Source organism: Salmo salar, chromosome ssa11 (assembly GCF_905237065.1).
Source record: "Salmo salar chromosome ssa11, Ssal_v3.1, whole genome shotgun sequence".
NCBI classification, from domain to species: Eukaryota; Metazoa; Chordata; class Actinopteri; order Salmoniformes; family Salmonidae; genus Salmo; species Salmo salar.
The window spans coordinates 68,070,824-68,092,478 of NC_059452.1; the positions used below are offsets into that span (position 1 = coordinate 68,070,824).

The 21,655-nt window shown below is 40.8% G+C and overlaps 1 pseudogene; it reads right to left on the reverse strand.

Moving 5' to 3' along the window:
- Positions 1-9,707: 9,707 nt before the first annotated feature.
- LOC106562969 (tetratricopeptide repeat protein 33-like) overlaps positions 9,708-21,655 on the reverse strand; it is a 40,801-nt pseudogene continuing 28,853 nt past the window's right edge.

Here is a 21,655-nt window from a genome sequence, read left to right on the forward strand (position 1 = left end):
AGATGTGGTTAACCTGTTGGGGATAGGGGGCAGTATTTGCACGGCCGGATAAAAAAACGTACCCGATTTAATCTGGTTACTACTCCTGCCCAGTAACTAGAATATGCATATAATTGTTTGATTTGGATAGAAAACACCCTAAAGTATCTAAAACTGTTTGAATGGTGTCTGTGAGTATAACAGAACTCATTTGGCAGGCCAAAACCTGAGAAGATTCCAAACAGGAAGCGCTCTCTCTGACTATTTCTTGGCCTTCTTGATCATCTCTATCCAAAACAGGGGATCTCTGGCATAACGTGACATTTTCTAACGCTCCCATAGGCTCTCAGAAGGCGCCAGAACGTTGAATGGTGACTTTGCAGGCCATGGCTGAAAAACAGTAGCGCATTTGGATAGTGGTCGATCTGAGAACAATGAGACTGGGGGCGCGTGCACGAGCCGACACCATGTTTTTATTTTTTCGTCTTTGATCGAAAACAGGGTTTCCCGGTCGGAATATTATCGCTTTTTTACGAGAAAAATCGCATAAAAATTGATTTTAAACAGCGTTTGACATGCTTCGAAGTACGGTAATGGAATATTTTGATTTTTTTTGTCACGAAACGCGTCGGGCGCATCACCCTTCTTTACCCTTTGGATAGTGTCTTGAACGCACAAACAAAACGCCGCTATTTGGATATAACTATGGATTATTTGGAACCAAACCAACATTTGTTATTGAAGTAGAAGTCCTGGGAGTGCATTCTGACGAAGAACAGCAAAGGTAATCCAATTTTTCTAATAGTAAATCTGAGTTTGGTGAGTACCACACTTGGTGGGTGTCAAAATAGCTAGCCCGTGATGGCCGGGCTATCTACTCAGAATATTGCAAAATGTGCTTTCACCGAAAAGCTATTTTAAAATCGGACACCGCGATTGCATAAAGGAGTTCTGTATCTATAATTCTTAAAATAATTGTTATGTTTTTTGTGAACGTTTATCATGAGTAATTTAGTAAATTCACCGGAAGTGTTCGGTGGGAATGCTAGTCACATGCTAGTCACATGCTAATGTAAAAAGCTGGTTTTTGATATAAATATGAACTTGATTGAACAAAACATGCATGTATTGTATAACATAATGTCCTAGGAGTGTCATCTGATGAAGATCATCAAAGGTTAGTGCTGCATTTAGCTGTGGTTTGAGAGCCTATGGGAGCCGCCTTCTGAGAGCCTATGGGAGCCGTAGGAAGTGTCACGTTACAGCAGAGATCCTCAGTTTTCAATAAAGAGAATGTAGAAGCCCAAGAAATGGTCAGACAGGCCACTTCCTGTAAGGAATCTTCTCAGGTTTTTACCTGCCATATGAGTTCTGTTATACTCACAGACACCATTCAAACAGTTTTAGAAACTTTAGGGTGTTTTCTATCCAAAGCCAATAATTATATGCATATTCTAGTTTCTGGGCAGTAGTAATAACCAGATTAAATCGGGTACGTTTTTTATCCGGCCGTGCAAATACTGCCCCCTACCCTAGAGAGGTTAATGAGCAAGCCTTCCTTCATGAACTGGCCTCTGTAAAATGGTATAGAATCAGCTTGGACCTGTCGAAGACGCTTGGACCTTCTTTTTTTATATTTTCAGTGGTATTGTTAACAAACGCCCCCCATAAAGAAAATTAGAATTAAAAACAGGTGCAGCCCCTGGTTTGACTGTAATCTTGCAGAGTTACTCCACCTCAAGAATTGCATTTGGCGAAAGGCTTGTCACACACATACTCAGGTTGACTGGCTATCATTCAGGCAAATGAGAAATAAGTGCACTCAGGCTATCCGGAAGGCCTAAGTTAGTTACTTTAAGGAGCAGTTCTCTCTCTGTGGGTCTAACCCCAAGAAGTTCTGGAAAATGGTTAAAGACCTGGAGAATAAACTCTCCTCCTCACAGCTGCCCATGTCCCTTAATGTTGATGATGTGGTTGTTACTGACAAGAAGCACATGGCTGAGGTCTTTAATCACCACTTCATTAAGTCACAATTCCTATTTGACTCAGCCATGCCTCCTTGCCCATCCAACATTTCCTCATCTCCCACCCCTTCTAATGCGACTATCCCCGATGCTTCTCCCTCTTTTTCCCCTGCCCCGCTACAAAGTTTCTCCCTACAGGCAGTCACTGAGTCCGGGGTGCTAAAGGAGCTCCTTAAACTTGACCCCCCAAAAATATCTGGGTCAGATGGTTCTTAAGGTTGCTGCCCCTATCATCGCCAAGCCTATCTCCAACCTTTTTAACCTGTCTCTCCTCTCTGGGGAGGTTCCCATTGCTTGTAAGGCGGCCACAGTTCGTTCTTTATTTAAAGGGGGAGATCAAGCTGATCCTAACTGTTATTGGCCTATTTCTATTTTGCCCTGTTTATCAAAAGTGTTGGAAAAACTTGTCAATAATCAAATGACCGGGTTTCTTGATGTCTATAGTATTCTCTCAGGTATGCAATCTGGTTTCCGCTCAGGTTATGGATGTGTCACTGCAACCTTAAAGGTCCTCAATGATGTCACCATTGTCCTTGATTCTAAGCAATATCGTGCTGCTATTTTTATTGACTTGACCAAAGCTTTTGATATGGTAGACAATTCCATTCTTATGGGCCGGCTAAGGAGTACTGGTGTCTCTGAGGGGTCTTTGGCCTGGTTTACTAACTACCTCTCTCAAGGAGTGCAGTTTATAAAGTCAGAAAATCTGCTGTCCCAGCCACTGCCTGTCACCAAGGGAGTACCCCAAGGCTCGATCCTAGGCCCCACGCTTTTCTCAATTTACATCAACAACATAGTTCAGACAGTAGGAAGCTTTCTCATCCATTTACATGCAGATGATACAGTCTTATACTCAGCTGACCCCTCCCCGGATCTGGTGTTAATTGCTCTACAACAAAGCTTTTTTAGTGTCCAACAAGCTTTCTCTACCCTTAACCTTGTTCTGAACACCTCCAAAACAAAGGTCATGTGGTTTGGTAAGAAGAATGCCCCTCTTCCCACAGGTGTTATTACTACCTCTGAGGGTTTAGAGCTTGAGGTAGTCACTTAATACAAGTACTTGGGAGTATGGCTAGACGGTGCACTGTCTAGCCAGGTGCACCTTCTCTCAGCACATATCAAAGCTGCAGGCTAAAATTAAATCTAGACTTGGTTTCCTCTATCGTAATCGTTTCTCTTTTACCCCAGCTGCCAAACTAACCCTGATTCAGATGACCATCCTACCCATGCTAGATTACGGAGACAGAATGTATAGATCAGCAGGTAATGGTGCTCTCGAGTGGCTTGATCGTCTTTACCATTCAGCCATCAGATTTGCCACCAATGCTCTTTATAGGACACATCACTGCACTCTATACTCCTCTGTAAACTGCTCATATCTGTATACCTGTCGCAAGACCCACTGGCTGATGCTTATTTATAAAACCCTCTTAGGCCTCACTCCACCCTATCTGAGATATCTACTGCAGCCCTCATCCTCTACATACAACACCCGTTCTGCCAGTCACATTCTGTTAAAGGTCCCCAAAGCACACACATCCCTGGGTCACTTCTCTTTTCAGTTCGCTGCAGCTAGCGACTGGAACGAGCTGCAACAAACACTCAAACTGGACAGTTTTATCTCAATCTCTTCATTCAAAGACTCAATCATGGACACTCTTACTGACAGTTGTGGCTGCTTTGTGTGATGTATTGTTGTCTCTACCTTCTTGCCCTTTGTGCCGTTGTCTGTGCTCAATAATGTTTGTACCATGTTTTGTGCTGCTACCATGTTGGGCTGCTACCATGTTGTTGTTATGTTGTGTTGCTACCATGCTGTGTTGTCATGTGTTTCTGCCTTGCTATGTTGTTGTCTTAGGTCTCTCTTTATGTAGTGTTGTGTTGTCTCTTTTGTTGAGATGTGTGTTTTGTCCTATATTATATTGTATTTTAATTTTACTTTTTTTTTATCCCCTTTGTGCTTTTGTTTGTGCCCAATAATGTTTGTACCATGTTTTGTGCTGCTACCATGTTGGGCTGCTACCATGTTGTTGTTATGTTGTGTTGCTACCATGCTGTGTTGTCATGTGTTTCTGCCTTGCTATGTTGTTGTCTTAGGTCTCTCTTTATGTAGTGTTGTGTTGTCTCTTTTGTTGTGATGTGTGTTTTGTCCTATATTATATTGTATTTTAATTTTACTTTTTTTTTTTATCCCAGGCCCCCGTCCCTGCAGGAGGCCTTTTGCCTTCTGGTAGGCCGTCATTGAAAATAAGAATTTGTTCTTAACTGACTTGCCTAGTTAAATAAATAAAATAAAAAAGCAATTTGTAAATAGAGGCTTTTCCTTGTTCTGCCACCAACTTACCCTCATGCTGCAATGTTTATAACCACAGAAAGGGGTCTCAGCAAAGCACAATCAACCTGGACCAGCCTTTTACTGACTACCTGACCTCATGATAACTTTGACTGACATTATTATCAATAGGCAAACATTGCATAAAGCTGTTAATGCCATAAGAAGTAGTGAAACACCCACAGAGCTCAATGAGGAAGGTCGTAGGCAGGCCACAGGAAAATATAGCAAAACACATGCAGCCAACCTGAACCAGTCTTTACTACTGACCTAACTACCTGATTAAGGCCTCTGGACAAATAGGTTATTGATCAGGCCAGCCTACTTGATGACGCTTCAACTAAACATCAGTACTGATTACAGGATTAATCTGATGGAGGTGACAGATCATTGAGGGCAGGGGTAATAGATTACAGGAATACATTGATGGAGGTGACAGATCATTGAGGGCAGGGGTAATAGATTACAGGAATACATTGACGGAGGTGACAGATCATTGAGGGCAGGGGTAATAGATTACAGGAATACATTGACGGAGGTGACAGATCATTGAGGGCAGGGGTAATAGATTACAGGAATACATTGACGGAGGTGACAGATCATTGAGGGCAGGGGTAATAGATTACAGGAATACATTGACGGAGGTGACAGATCATTGAGGGCAGGGGTAATAGATTACAGGAATACATTGACGGAGGTGACAGATCATTGTTCAATATCAATCACATCCTCCAGAATGTATTTGTTGAGAGGCCTTGAACAGGTAGTCAGTTGTAAAGACTGGTTCAGGTTGGCTGCGTGTGCTTTGCTGTTTTATTCAGAAGAAAACTGCTTCGTCCGAGATGTTTTAGAGGCAATTATGGCTCTGATCAATCATAAGGAAATGGCATTTCTTTCTACTACAGCACCTTTCTAATGAAAAACATGTAGAGGGTGGCAATGATTTACTCTTTGAATAATGTAGGATGTAGGCTTCTGTACTGTACATCCACAAGTTAAAAAATATTTGTAGCCTACCAAGTTTTACTTTATCGACTTACGCTGTGTGAGTGAATACAATAGATACTGTATATAGTGTCCAAATCTAGCATATGGCAAAAAAAAGGCCAATTAAATTTGCACTGTTACTTGTAATCAATTGATTTATTTGAAATGTACACTTTACAGGTAAGATGGATACATTCTCATTATTTACATAAACAAAGTATTACTACATTACGTCAGCTGGGTCAGTTACAGAAACATGAATAAAATTCACACTAAATAGGCTATGAGCACTATCATGGTCAAAACAGTTGTTACCTTTCCCACTGTGTGTTCACAGCTCCACCCAATGATCACCCACATGACCAGAGAATGAACTCAGTCCTATGAAATGAATGACCGTTACCAATACATTCATGGTCCCCTTTTTCCAGTACAAGGTCAATGCTCTGTGTCAGAGTGAGTCTTTAAAGTGAAGTGGGCGTACAGCATTTATTGTGATGCAGACGTCAGGGCTTTCATACTAGCGGAGCAGAGTAGAGCAATTATGAAGTAATTTGTTAAGGAAGTAAGTTTGTACTCATACAGGTCGTACCGCCCACACCTACTCTCAACCAATCATGTCAATGCAGAGCTATACGAAGCATTTAATGGAGCTTCATTAGGCCTCTGCATGCCTCTGGATGCTCCGCAAATGCGTCACACTCCGTACGAAGCCTCCGACCACATTTTCGGACCAAGCATAAATTGGCCTTTACTATTAAATATATTTCTGCATTCATTACAAGAGACATAGATGACGAAATTGTCTAAATATTATTTAATATTGTTAGTTTCGGAACAGAGTAAAAACTCACAGATGACTAGAAAAAGCTCAAACCAAGTTTAATCACCCCATTGGGTCATACATCTGCAAAGACAATATACAAGTCACACAAGCACATCTTTACACCTCACAACTAGGCGGAGTCACCTCCTTGCATGTCTAAGATAACCAATCCTTCTTTGGTGTTAGGCAGATACACAGTAGGTTCCTCTTACTGGTATTGTCCTGTTCCTGCCTCAGTCCAGGACCCTCATGGGCATGGAAGTGTGTGTGTGAGATAGGACTGTAATCCCAGCATTGACTTCTCTCTTCATCTGTTGACTTTACCTGGAGTTGAGTTCCACATCCCTCATGGTCCCGGTTCCTCGGCAACTGGTCTGCCTTTGCAAGAACTGATACTAGACTGCTTCCCTTTACCTCCCTCAGCAACATTCATATTTGACAATAATATATTTGAACAGAATATTACTTTTGTGTACTTCCCTTTCCTCACTCAGTAACTTTCCATATCACTCAGTATCTTTCCACACACCAAGTTCCTCTTTACCCTTCCTTGACCCCAGACATATTCATTTCTTATAGAAGTAAAGTTATCACAAAGTTCTGGTATGGTAACATGAATAAGTACATTTCAAGCTAGAATCCAACAATATGAATTTAATAAATCCAAGGAGGACACATTCATTCTCTCAGAAACCGGTCACATCTTTCACTGCCTCTCTGTATTAACAACAATCTGATAGCCTGTTTTAGTCATACAAAACCCTTTTGTGAGTGTCCCATGAAAACAACTTTGCTATTAGAAGATGCCATTCAAATTCAATGACTGTTCAAGCTGCTAGGCTTTTCAGCATGGCCAGTCCAGGCTGATTGAACAGAGCTTTCAGCGCTAGCCTGCTGCTGGCATTCCGGACAAAGTTGGATTGTTTTAGCAGCTCACCCATCTCCTATGGAGGCTCACATGACACACAAATCCCAACATGGAAATATTATTTCTCTGTGGGGTTTGTTTCTCCGAAGGGTTTATTTTTTAATAACAGCTCGACTGACACAATTGGCTCAAGTGAGGAGTTTTCCAAGGAGATCATTTCTGGTCATCTGACGAAGACGTTCTGAAACTTCTCATAACTTGAGATATTTAAAAAGACTAAGGGGCAGTTTCCGGACACAGGGTTAGCCTAGTCGTGGACTTAAAAGCAAGATCAATGGATAATCATCATTAAATAGATTTTTTTGTCCAGGATTATGTCTAATCCGTCTGGGAAACCGACCCTGAATGTATTTGAGTTAATGGGATTGACAGACATATTCCAAACATAACAGGATGCTCTTTTCAGGAGGATTAACCAACATGAGTGACTGTTAAGCTCTCAAGTGTATAATGAGAAAACATTTATTGGGGCTACACTCCAAACCAGTCTTTTAAATGCCATAGGCGTAATAAGAGAGCATTGATATAAACAACAAAGCTTAAACAGGGAACATACATTCAGGTCTAAAATGATTGGCACCCTTTATAAAGATGAGCAAAAAAAAGACTGTTGAAAATAAATAATACAAATACTGAGCTATATTATAGGCTCAAAACAATTTGTAACGTATTATTTTATACCTCACCTTGCGTGGATAACGCATTAACCGTTTTTCAAAAATGTTTTATAGGATTGGAGAACACATTGGGAGGGATCTAAGATCATTCCTCCATACAGAATCTTTCCAAATCTTTGATATCCTTCATCTGCACTTATGGACTTCATCTGCACCCTCAGGTTTTCAATCGGGTTCAAGTGCGACTGATATGTCCATTCCAAATTGTAGATTTTTTTTCACCCTTCACCTTTTTCATATGTAAACAGATGTTAATCGTACTCTCCTTGCGTTGTGTTTAGTTCACATTTTGATTTTTTATTTATTCCACCTTTATTTAACCAGGTAGGCAAGTTGAGAACAAGTTCTCATTTACAACTGCGACCTGGCCAAGATAAAGCAAAGCAGTTCGACAACATACAACACAGAGTTACACATGGAGTAAAACAAACATACAGTCAATAATAAAGTAGAAAAATAAGTCTATAGACAATGTGAGCAAATGAGGTGAGATAAGGGAGGTAAAGGCAATAAATAGGCCATGGTGGCAAAGTAAATACAATATAGCAATTAAAACACCGGAATGGTAGATTTGACAGTAGATGAGTGTGCAAAGTAGAAATACTGGGGTGCAAAGGAGCAAAATAAATAATGAAATACAGTAGGGGAAGCGGTAGTTGTTTGGGCTATTTATAGATGGGCTATGTACAGGTGCAGTGATCTGTGAGCTGCTCTGACAGCTGGTGCTTAAAGCTAGTGAGGGAGATAAGTGTTTCCAGTTTCAGAGATTTTTGTAGTTCGTTCCAGTCATTGGCAGCAACGAACTGGAAGGAGAGGCGACCAAAGGAGGAATTGGCTTTGGGGGTGACAAGTGAGATATACCTGCTGAAACGCGTGCTACGGGTGGGTGCAGCTATGGTGAGCAGTGAGTAGAGATAAGGCGGGACTTTACCTAGCAGGGTCTTGTAGATGACCTGGAGCCAGTGGGTTTGGCGACCCATAAATTAATGACCGTTAAAAATAAATAAACGTATATATAAATAAATCACCCCAGCCAGTGGTCCCAGTTGAACGTTATTTATTATCTGTGATTAAATAGGAAACAGCACGTTAGTTGTGCAGGGCTTAATGATGTTGATGGCTGTCGATGGTAAAAATCCCTTGCATCACATTTTCATACTGGGGATAAACAAAATTCAATACAAAACATAAAGTGTAAATACCTGTGAGTAAAATTGGAAACAGCACGTTAGTTGTGCAAGGCTTAATGATGTTGATGGCTGTCGATGGTAAAATCTGTAGCAGAAAACTGTTGTGAGCATTACATCGGCGCATGTCAGCTAACACACTTATATACAGCAATCATATACCAAAGCACATCCCAGAAAGCCCCTCAATCCCTAACAGGTACCATATGCCCACACATGAATAAATCAGAAATGTACAGCAAACTTGTAAGCATTGTAAAATATAAAAATAGACTACAGTATTCAGAATGTGACCTACCCCTTGCATCACATTTTCATACTGGGGAGACCTGACGTTCGCGATCTCCCCCTATCTGCAAGCGGGGCCAATAACAACACGCCTTATTGTCATCGGAATTTAACCAACCAATAAGAGTGCTTGAACATTAAATACACATTTCTTTAGAGGCAAGTGGAAACATAACCAACCCTGTTACACATAGCACCAGATCCAATCCAAGTGTCAGTGCCTTTAGCAAACATTTGTTGGATGACATGAAAAATGAGCTCCTTGGCCACACAACCCAGTGGTGGGTTTGGCGTCAAAAGAAAGATGCCTGTGCAGAACCCAATACTTACTATAAAATGTGGTGGTGGATCTTTCATCGTATGGGGCTATTTTGTTTCCACTGGTCCTGAGGCCCATGTTAAGGCCGACTGCGTCATTAAAGTTACCCAGTACTCAGGGCCTCATTTATACAGGTGCGTTCGCACACACACAAAATATAGACTCTAAACCTTGTGTACACCAGTATGTATTTATCAATTTTCAACTTGATGTGATATTTGCGTGGAGACACGCACACTCTCAGACCATGCGTACGCACAACTTCTAGTTGATCAATTGTATTGGAAGCAAACACTTATTTTTGGGGAAATGGAGGTGTTTGATGCACAGGAATTATAATAAAAGGGAGGTTAATAAAAAACAGATGCATTTGCTGATGGTAAGGAGATCGCATTGCAGCATATCGACTAATATGTTTATTTTACCTTTACTAGGCCTATCCTAAATCATAATCATATTGCAGGACATGTCTCTCCTTTTCTGACACAACTGGTTTATTCCCGCTACACAACAAATATTAGGCTACCATTTATCCATCGCTCACTCAAAAGCCAACCATGCTCGAAAGTAAATAGACTGGTAGCCCATTTAAAATATTTGAAAGTATGGATAGGCTACAGTATTGCTGTGGAATAGGAGTGCGATGTCATAGCCTATTTAATAGGGATGTGCATCTTTCCCTTTCAAGATGATTCGACACGTATCTAGATACATCGGCTCTGATACGATACAGGAACGAACCCTTTTAGTTTGAAACGATTCCGTGCGATTTGGTTCGATGCTATACAATTCAATGCGCTAACATTTGTTGCATAGACATTCATTTCCATTCTTGTAGCTGCGAGTGTTTGGCACTCGCTACAGATGGCATGCGTTTTTTGGGGGTTTGAAAAAGTCACTGCAAAAGATTAAAACATTCTTCCCGCACCTCTAAAGAAATGTGATCACATTTCCCATTGCACTTTCTTTTAGAAACTACCGTGGCCCAGTTAAAACATCTCCAAATCGCAGAGCAAATTAGTTTGTTTTTGTTACCATAAAAAGGTGATGGAGGGCGTTTTACAGGCGGGGTTGTAACACTTGCTCACGAGCGCACAAATATTGCATTGCTCTGATGTATCAATGAAAACATGTGCATATGTTCCAGCAACAGTTTGATAAATCCCACTAATTTGATGCTCACGCAAATTCTAGAATCTCCACATATGCCAGAATTTTGTGAGAAATGTACACATGGTTGATAAATGAGGCCCAGGACATTTTAGATAAAAACCAGGTTGCCTCTGTCAGGGCAGTCATTTTTTTTTTAAATATGCAGTGTATTTTGCTAATCTTTATCAAGGGTGCCAATCATCTTGGCCCTGACTGTAAACATAATACACAAAAAAAAACATTATTGACTTGATTAAATCTACTGCCATCACCCACAGTCTCTTGTATACTACAACAAAACAATAACAACATGCATAAGACTAAAGATTGAAAACTCAACAAAAACAAACAAAAATACCCCTTTCATGAGACACATTTCAGCCCTTAAGTTCTTAGAAACATCTCATAGCCCCCGTGCTTTGACCAACTGATACTGTGATGATGAGGGTGTGTCCCCCGACCCCTCCTCCTCCGCGGTTACCTCCCTTGCGTTCCCCTCAGCGTCTACCACCACCGCCGCCCTCTTCAGATCCTCATAGCGTCGCTGTCTCTCGGCCATGGCAGCGCAGGCCGCCACCACCTCATCAGATTCAAAGTCATAGTCCCGTTGGAGCTCTGGAGCGTTCAGGACCTCCCGCTGGGCCGCCTCCTCCCGCTGGGTCCGGTCCCGAGCCGCCAGTCTTTGCTGCTGCAACCTCCGTGCCCACGCCAGGTCCTCCGACCAGAGGGGGCGCTCTGACGGACACAAGTGGATCCCCACCTGGAAAGACCTCACCGCCTGTGGACAGGATGAAGACTTTGGTGGTATTTTCCTTTCTGTTTACATACTTTTATTCTTAAAATGAACACAACACAAATGACTGGTAATGAAAGAATAATTTCATGGGGAAGATGAATGGCTTTGAAAGCAAAGGTTTCAAGGAGGGTTGGGCGATGCCAACCTTTGTCTTATCGTCATTATGTACCCATAAAACATCATGACATACGATGCTATCGACCTTATTGGCTACCCTCCAAAATAAGTAATACAAAATTGCTAAAACAACAGTTGGGCTATAGCGCTGATGAATTATGACGAAAGATGTTGTTGAAAGCCTGGGCCGAGGCTAAGTGCAGGCAACGACAAATATTTTCTAATATTCCTTTCTGGTGGAGGAGCAGAACAGTTTTTTGTGTGCCTGTGTCGGTCTGTGTGGTGCGCAAATGATGGAGCAGTGACTGTCTGATGAGGAACGCGCTGTCTTAGTGAGCTAGGATATAGGCCTACTTCATGGGCTGGATAGAAGCAGTCTACCGTCTTCAGAACTGGATAATAAATGCTTAATTTGCCTCAAAATAATAGAAAAATAAATATTGTTTGTTCTCTCTCTCATAAAGCTGTGATTGAGAAAAACCTATGCCTAAACTTAGACTATAGACCTTCATTGGCTAGAATATTTGCAAAATAAGCTACTGTTAATAACTTGAACTTGTCTTAAAGCTTTTATGATTGGCCTAGCGGAGGATAGGTTATTGGCCATTTGGTTTTCAACCTCGCATCGAGGGATTTTCTCAACCCGCATGGATCATGTCTTTCTTAATAAGCTTAAACTTGTCATGTGATTTTTCTATAGGCCTACACTCTTGTAGGGCCAAATGTTTGTTCTCTACCATTGTGGAGAGAGAAGGGAATATAGGCCATGTTTTTTTTTTAAACAGTTAGACAATATAGTGTATAATATATATATATAAAAAAAACATGGCCTATACTTTTTAGGATAGAGCCTAATGCCCATGCATCCTACAAAAAGAGAGAGAGAGAGAGAGAGAGAGATTAACAATATTTTCTGACTGGATATTGTTCACTGCTTTGGTGGAATTCTCAGCTGTGCCTGGTCTACATTCCTCCCTTGCATTCTGTAGGCTATATAACATATTATTGAAATAGGCTATAGTAATTATGAATAGGCAAATTACTCGTAATGTCACTTGTGTGTTGCCCTGCGAGACGTCGCAAGACATGATTGGTGCCAGTCATGTTCAATTAAGCTAAACCATAGTCTGTCACATTACGACGTCACCATCGTCAATGGCTGTCGTCTAGCATCGCCGATAGACGATACGATCGTAATATCGGTCAACTCTAGTGTCAAGCATTGACGTGACAATTGAAGAATCTTAATGAGTTAAAAAAAAAAACTGCTTTGGTGGTCGCTAGGGGTCTTGTTTCTATGTGCATTGCTAGTGAATGGCCATCTGTCCCTTTCCCTGGGAATGGGGTGCAGGTGTCTTGAAATAGGAATCAAGGAGATTTTGTTAAGGGAAGGTCTCTAACATACCTTTATATTTTCAAATGGGCTGGTTTATGTATTTTTTTATACTACTGGCCGGGAAAAATTCAGGGCTATGCTTTGATATCGAATACCTATTTATTCAACTGTTAGAGCAGAGCTAAATCAACTGATTTAAGAGTTAAAGGAGTATTGGGTGTGGTTGATCACAATGCCTACCGAGAGGCAGCTCCACTACTATAGGCAGGGGCGAAAATCTGATATCAACTTTGGGGGGGAAAATTACATGACATTTTCTCAAGAGCAATTCCTGAGGGGGACACCAAAAGTAGTGCTGTAACACATAGCCTACATTGTAATATGGTAAATGTATATTGAGGAACCAAAGAAATAAGGTGTTTGCCGTACTCCTAACTACCGGTACCCAAAACTACACAACTACTCACAACAGCAATACCATTGCCTTTAACAAATCTTAGTTCAGTCACCAGTTTAAGTTGAGAGTGGGGGTATCCATGGCATTTTCCAATTATGTTCCTATTTTACAAGTAAAAAAATGGAGAACCTTTCATAATGTTGCCAAACAAAGACTCAACAAACTTACCTGGGACTCCCTGTCTCTGCCAGTCTGTCCCTGCATATCTGTCCCCAACTCTGCTGTCTGTGTGCCATCTGTTACCTAATCTGCCTAATGACATCATTTCCATTAGAATTTCATTTCTTTCTTATGAACATTTTATCAACTAGTCTTTGAGATATTAGGCTACTAGGGTTCTTACTTTGCGTTTTGGTGTACTGAAAAATACTCTGATGTCCGTCTTTTATTTTTCTGCCATTTTTCTACCTGGCTGGCTGGCTACACACACACAGTGTGTAGGCTATTTACAGTAGGAGATGGGCTTCTATCATCTTATCTTTTATCATTCTATTTGGGCTTCAATCTAAAAGGTAGCTAGCAAATGTGAAACGGATTAAAATGACAAGAGTTGACAGCTGTATGAGTTCACCATTTACACAACATATGCTGCAACCTTTTGTAATTTTAATAGTTTGTTTCATATTGGCTGGCTTCCAACAATAGCTGAATTTGCAAAGCTAGCGAGCACCAATTCAGTTTCAGTGGTGTTTGCTATAATCTTTGCTACCCGGGTTAAATAAAATAAATAAATAAATAAAAGTTCCCTTGCGACAATTTAGCTTTTGCAACGAGACCATTAAATATATTTAAGACAATGGTAGAAGAGAGTGTAGTTCTGTTCAGTTTGGACTTCAGTTTATCGCTAACCTTATCACAGGGACTTTGAAGCACTAACTTACATCATCTGCATGCTGATCTCGGAATAAATTGACGATAGCAAAGATTCCATCTTTGACGAGGCCACATAAATGGAATAGGTACTAGCTAGCTTAATAGTTCATATTTGCGCGCTAGCTCTGCATATTCAGCTAGTGTGTGTGCGCGATTGACTGGATTAACCTCACGTCAGTTACGTTCATTGAGTGCCTTTCAGACAGTAGATACGACCCCTTTGTTACCTTGCCAGTGGATCAAACCATTGTGAGGAAAAGGGTGGGGGGGGGGTCGCAATCTTTTGAAACTTAAAAACGCGCTATTAAGTGTCTATAATTAGCACAATTGCTTTCATTGCATATTATTAATATTATTTAAATTACATAGTTATGTTTCAGTGATATATTGGGGGGGACAAATCATATTTTTCCCAGGATGGGGGGGTCGTGTCCCCCCCGTCCCCCCCGCGATTTCCGCCCCTGACTATAGGGAAAGACACGCTGCCGGTTCATATTGCAAATCAAAGATCACTCTACCAGCCGGTATACAGTAAATAACCTTTGTACCACATCCTGTCAAAAAAATGGTCTACAACTAAAAGACAAAGGAATCACATGATTTGTGGAGACGGAACTGTTAAAGTAGTTTAATATCTACGTTCCGTAACATGCTTAATCATTTCCTCGAATTTGATGATGCGAGGAAGCATGCGTATGTCAACAATGTAGCTGTAGTCTATCAGTATGTCAGCTACGTCAAGAACAAAACTTTTCCCCGTCACATTTGTTTCAGTATAGAGATTTACTGCGTCATTATTCCGGTCTCCATCATTCATCTGACCTGGCAGAAGTACATCAATTTACACATTATCGTCTAACAGAGAAGAAATCCTACTTCGCACAGTAATGGTGTTAATACGTCAAACAATCTACCACTAAGTGATGATATCTATGAGTTCGAAAATTACAGCTGATCGTGAATGAAATGAGTTGAATAGCCTACCATTAGAAATGCATTGCTGAATCCCTTCTAGCTATCTCCGACCAAACTCATTAACAACAAACTTTTTGTTATGGTGATGAGTTCCAAGATGGGGCTGTGGCTGGCCACCTCCAAGCCTAAAAGCGTTTCACAGCAGTAGATTAATGAGACAAGATATATACAACTTTATTTAATTTGATAATTAGGTAACTGTCCCATGGGTATTTCCACCAGGGAAAACTCTAGGCCCTAGTTATTGATTCCTGTTCCCCTATGTTGTGAAGCCAATCTCTCATGCACTCTACCTTTCTCTTCTGCTCTCTCCTACTCTCTTGCTCCCTTTCTCGCAACTACTTCAGAGCATAGTAGAAAGCTAAGCACTTCCCCAGTACCTGTCCTGAGCACCATGATGTAGGCAGCATGCTACTCACACTGAGCCCCAGGATCACGTTCCATCCATGGGAAAGAAGACCGTTGCCAGTGCCTGGCCAACATAGACTCAGGCCCCAGGCCAAGGATGTGTTACCCGTCAAACGGGGAAGCATTTAATGAAAAGTAAAAGGGAGTAAAAAAAAGTTGCATAGATCATTTCCCCTCTTATATTCCTGAGGGTCCAAACAAGACCACGATGTGATTCAAAGTGGTGAAGTGATTTTACAAGCCACCATTACAGGGCTCCACAACCACACCCTGCCTTTTATGGTCTGTATCTGTATGTTAAATGGATGGGACTTGCGACTTTCTGCCACTCTCTAATAAAGGCAACCTCAGCTCTTATTAGGCCAACATTCCTGAAAGAGAATGGTTTGGTTTCCCCAACTGGCAAAGGTATGCAAACAAAAATACCATAAAGGCTAAGTCAAGTGAAACTGCCAAGAAGAACCAGAGTTTTGACAAATTAACTCAGGCAAGTCGAGACTCATATGATAAATGGTTTGTATTCGCACAACTCTTTCAAAAGCATAGTTTTGTCAAGGGTGGAATTAGGTCCTCTGTGCTCCTTAGTTTATTACAACAATAATTCCCCAACCAATTGACAAAACCGTCCCTTAGTTCTAAGAGCCTGCTTTTGTTATAACCTCCATCTAAAAATTGGATGATTTATTATTATAGCATTATTATAGTTAGGGGTGTAACAGTAGATGTGTTCATACTGAACCGTTCAGTATGGGGATCTAGGTTCAGTCTGCTCTGTGAACCCGAATGAATACATAAAATAACAATTTAAAACCCTAGGCCCATAGGCTACGCCTATGCTGTATTGTATGACTTGAGTAAATCTGAGCTGAAAAAAAAATGTAATGCTATTCCGTTAAAACTAGAGCCTATGCGCACGTTGTAATCGAAATTCAAATCTTAATTGCCACATTTCAAACATGTCCTTTTTGAGGCGCAGCCAGGAACATGTTCTGTACGATGGCGAGTGGTGGGGTCGATAAACCAAGAGGATTCTCCATCATTGTTTAAATCTCCAGTTTGGGAATATGTTGGTTTCCAAGCAGATTAGAGAGTATGTGGCCACTGCTGGTTTAGTGAACCGTTAGACACCTAATTATAGCACATATGCTATTAAGAGTCAATTCCGGGCACTAGGTAAAGAGAAATAGAGAAAAGGAAAATAAATGCCAGAAAAAAAAGAGGGAAACAGACTAAGAGAAAACTGAAAGGTAAATAGAAAAGAGAGAGAAAAGCAAACATGAAAAAACAAATAGGAGACTTGAATATGTGATGTAGGAGATCACTGCGCCAGTCCATGTGCAAACATGGCACTACTCAAACATGTCGATGCACACAATGTCCTGAAACTTGACTGAACAAGCCCCTCTTAAAATAGACAGGCACTTTCTCCTCTCCTACTAATACCTATCCATTATATGTATTGGAAGTGTGTATATATTTGGCGAGCTTCAGCTCAGGCAATTTTCAACACTTCCCATAGTTGTTTTGGGTACACTTCTGACAGTTCTGTTGCCCTGGGACATTAGAGATGGAGAGATGTACACAGTGCCATTAGCCATAGGGTTTCTGAGTTCAGCAAGGTGTTTTTTTCTCTCCTATCTAAACAGCAGAGGAGTAGTCGAACTGTGATCCAGCCAGTTTTCATAGAGATACAGTGGCAATTGTAGCATGTAAATCTTAATGGGGCGAACAACTTTTTTTATTTTTTTTTAGATGCATTCCAGAAAAGGCACTACACAACACTAAACTATAGATTAATTACACTATAAATGGTGACAAATGGTGCCCACAAACTGTTAGGGCCGACATAAAGCATTCCCAAGAGAAAAGTCCCAACAGCAGTATCAACACCTTACCACTGCTACACCTGGCTATCAGCACAGCTTTGTCTGGCAGCAAAATGGTTCATTCAGCCTAATGTATTTCCTTTTACAAACACATAGCTGATATGGCTAACTTGCTTAAACAAATGTTGTTTCTACTGACAATTGAGATGCACAAACTACGGCCTAAGGGTACGACGAGCGGATAAGAGGCAATCTGTAATTCCGATTGAGACATTAATGAGCGAGGTAGGACAGATGTAGTCAATATAACTATTTGTTCAGCACTTTTGAAATGTACAGCGACAGAATTTAGAACATGGGCCGTTCTTACAGTATTCTCAGTATTCTCCCTGCACACCAAGTTAGAACCGTATGATAAATACAGGGGGCATATAAGCAGACAATGAAAGCATTTACAATATTCAATGATTACATTTATCTAAAACAGGCTATATCAAATCAAAGTTTATTTGTCACGTGCGACCAATACAACAGGTGTAGTAGACCTTAGTGAAATGCTTACTTACAGGCTCTAATCAATAGTGCAACAAAAAAAAGTGTGTGTAGGTAAGTAAAGAAATAAAACAACAGTAAAAAGACATTTGAAAATAAGAGTAGCAAGGCTATATACAGACACCGGTTAGTCAGGCTTATTGAGGTAGTATGTACATGTGGGTATGGTTAAAGTGACTATGCATATATGATGAACAGAGAGTAGCAGTAGCGTAAAAAGAGGGGTTGGCAGGTGGTGGGACACAATGCAGATAGTCCGGTTAGCCAATGTGCGGGAGCACTGGTTGGTCAGTTGAGGTAGTATGTACATGAATGTATAGTTAAAGTGACTATGCATATAAGATAAACAGAGAGCAGCGGGGGGTGGCAGGGGGAGGTCACACAATGCAAATAGTCCAGGTAACCATTTGGTTACCTGTTCAGGAGTCTTATGGCTTGGGGGTAAAAAGTGTTGAGAAGCCTTTTTGTCCTAGACTTGGCACTCCGGTACCACTTGCCATGCGGTAGTAGAAAGAACAGTCTATGACTGGGGTGGCTGGGGTCTTTGACAATTTTCAGGGCCTTCCTCTGACACCGCCTGGTGTAGAGGTCCTGGATGGCAGGCAGCTTAGCCCCAGTGATGTACTGGGCCGTACGCACTACCCTCTGAAGTGCCTTGCGGTCGGAGGCCGAGCAATTCTCGGGTATAGGCTACATGTGCACCACCAAGTCAGAACAGTAGGTGAAATTAATAGGGGAAAGGGACCACATTATTAGGGTGATGCACATAGGCTACTAACAGCTTACTACACAACATACACTTAGTATTACTTTCTTAGCTACAGTATACATATCTCCCTGGCATCTTACATCATTTATGCAGCAGCATACAAGACATTTTTGAACTCACCTTGTTGTGCTGTGCTCACTTGCACAGGAAGGTGGCGCTGCGGTCTATCATGGGCAAATTTTGTCATCAAACTTTTGTCATCAGGCATTCTCTGGATTTATGGTGCTGGGAACTCGGGTAAAAAAAAACAAAGTCGAATCATGATGACGTCAGCGATCTTCAGGTCGGAACTCTAGAAAGAGGCCAGAGTTCCCGACTTACAATTCAGAGTTGGATGACCGTACAAAACGTATTTTCCCAGACGGAGGTTTCTTTCTCCCGAGTTCCCAGTTGTCTTGAAGTCAGATTTCCCAGTTCTGAGTTTACAGTTGTTTTGAGCGCGGCAGAAGTCATGCTGGATTGACAGATTAAACATTGGCCAATGTTCATCCTTTTAAGCTTGGAAAAGAGACCCTTAAACCCAGACCTTGGACCACAACTCAATTGTCAGTAAAAACCACATTTGTTTAAGCAAGTCAGGCACATCAATGTTTTTTTTAGTTTTTTTTAGTTTTTTTAAAGGCAGGTAAGAAAGACCCAGAGTTACCTCAGCTGCAGAGTTACCAGCTTCAGAAATTGCAGCCCAAATAAATGCTTCAGAGTTCAAGTAACAGACACATCTCAACATCAACTGTTCAGAGGAGACTGCGTGAATCAGGCCTTCATGGTCGAATTGATGCGAAGAAACCACTACTAAAAGGACACCAATAATAAGAAGAGACTTGCTTGGTCCAAGAAACACAAGCAATGGACATTAGACTGGAGGAAATCTGTCCTATGGTTTGATAAGTCTAAATTTGAAATGTTTGGTTTCAAGTGCCATGTCTTTGTGAGACGCATGTGTTGTTCCCACCGTGAAGCATGGAGGAAGAGGTGTGATGGTGTGGGTGCTTTGCTGGTGACACTGTCAGTTATATATTTAGAATTCAAGGCACACTTAACCAGCATGGCTACCACAGAATTCTGCAGTGATACGCCATCCCATCTGGTTTGTTTTTCAACATGACAATGATCCAACACACCTCCAGACTGTGTTAGGGCTATTTGACCAAGAAGGAGAGTGATGGCGTGCTGCATCAGATGACCTGGCCTCTACAATCACCCGACCTCAACCCAATTGAGATGGTTTTGGATGAGTTGGACCGCAGAGTGAAGGAAAAACAGCCAACAAGTGCTCAACATATGTGGAAACTTAAAGACTGTTGGAAAAGCATTCCATGTGAAGCTGGTTGTGAGAATGCCAAGAGTGTACAAAGCTGTCATCAAGGCAAAGGGTGGCTACTCTGAAGAATCTGAAATATAAAATATATTTGAATTGTTTAACACTTTTTTGGTTACTACATGATTCGATGTGTGTTATTTCATAGTTTTGATGTCTTCAATATTATTCTAATGCGGAAAATAGTAAAAATAAAGAAAAACCCTTGAATAAGTATGTGTGTCCAAACTTTTGACTGGTACTGTGTATATATATATTTTTGTTTAAGCTAAAAAGGTGCCCCACCTGCCCTGAATGACGGGTCGCCACTGAGTGGAAAACATAATTATTCACCCCCTTTGGATTTGTTCACATTTTGTTGTGTTACAAAGTGGGATTAAAAAAAAATTTAGTTGTGATTTTTTTTTATTGATCTACACAAAATTCTCCATCATGTCAAATTAAAAAGAAATGTCAATATCTCAAATATCCTCTTTACATTAGTATTCACTCCCTTTTTTTTAGGAAAGCGTCTTAATTCTAGAGTCAAATTTGGTTTAACAAATTACATAATAAATTACAATAGGGATTGAGATGATTTTTGAATGACTGACTACCCCTTTCTCTGCCCCCCATACACACAACATCAGTCAAGTACTGAATTTCAAGCACATATTCAACTATAAAGAAGAGGTAGCTTGTTGAACGCCTCAAAGAAGGGCATTGATTGGTAGATGGGTAACAATAACAAATCAGATATTTAATATCTCCTTAAGCATGGTCAAGTTAATAATTATGCTGGAGATGATGTATTAAACCAACTAGACACATCAAAGATACAGTCGTCCATCTGAAATGAGCTGCAGGACAGGAAGGAAACTGCTTAGGGATGTCACCATGAGGCCAGTGGTAATTTTAAAACAGCTACAGAGTTCAATGGCTGTGATGGAAGAAAACTGAGGATGGATCAACAACATTGTAGTGACTCCACAATTGACAGAGTGAAAATAAAAATATACAGAATAAAAAAAAAAAATCCAAAACATGCATCCTGTATGCAACAACACATTAAAGTAATACTGCAAAAGGAATAAACCATTTGGCCTAAATGCAAAGCCTTATATTTGGGGGAAATCCAGCAACACATCACTGAGTAACTGCCTCCTTATTTTCAAGCATGGTGGTGGTTTCTTCATGGTATGGTTATGCTTGACATCAGCAAATACTCTGGAGTTATTCAGGATAAAAATAAATGGTCTGGAACTAAGCACAGGCAAAATCCCACAGGAAAACCTACTTCAATCTACTTTACACCAGACACTGGGAGACGAATGTAACTTTCAGCAGGACAATAATAACCTACAACACAAGGCCAAATCAACATTGGAATTGATTACCAAGAAGACAGTTAATATTCCTGAGTGGCCAAGTTACAGTTCTGACTTAAATCTGCATGGCAAGACTTGAAAATTGCTGTCTTGTCATTATCGCCAACACCTTGACAGAGCTTGAATAATTTTGAAAAGAACAAATGGGCAAATATTGCACAA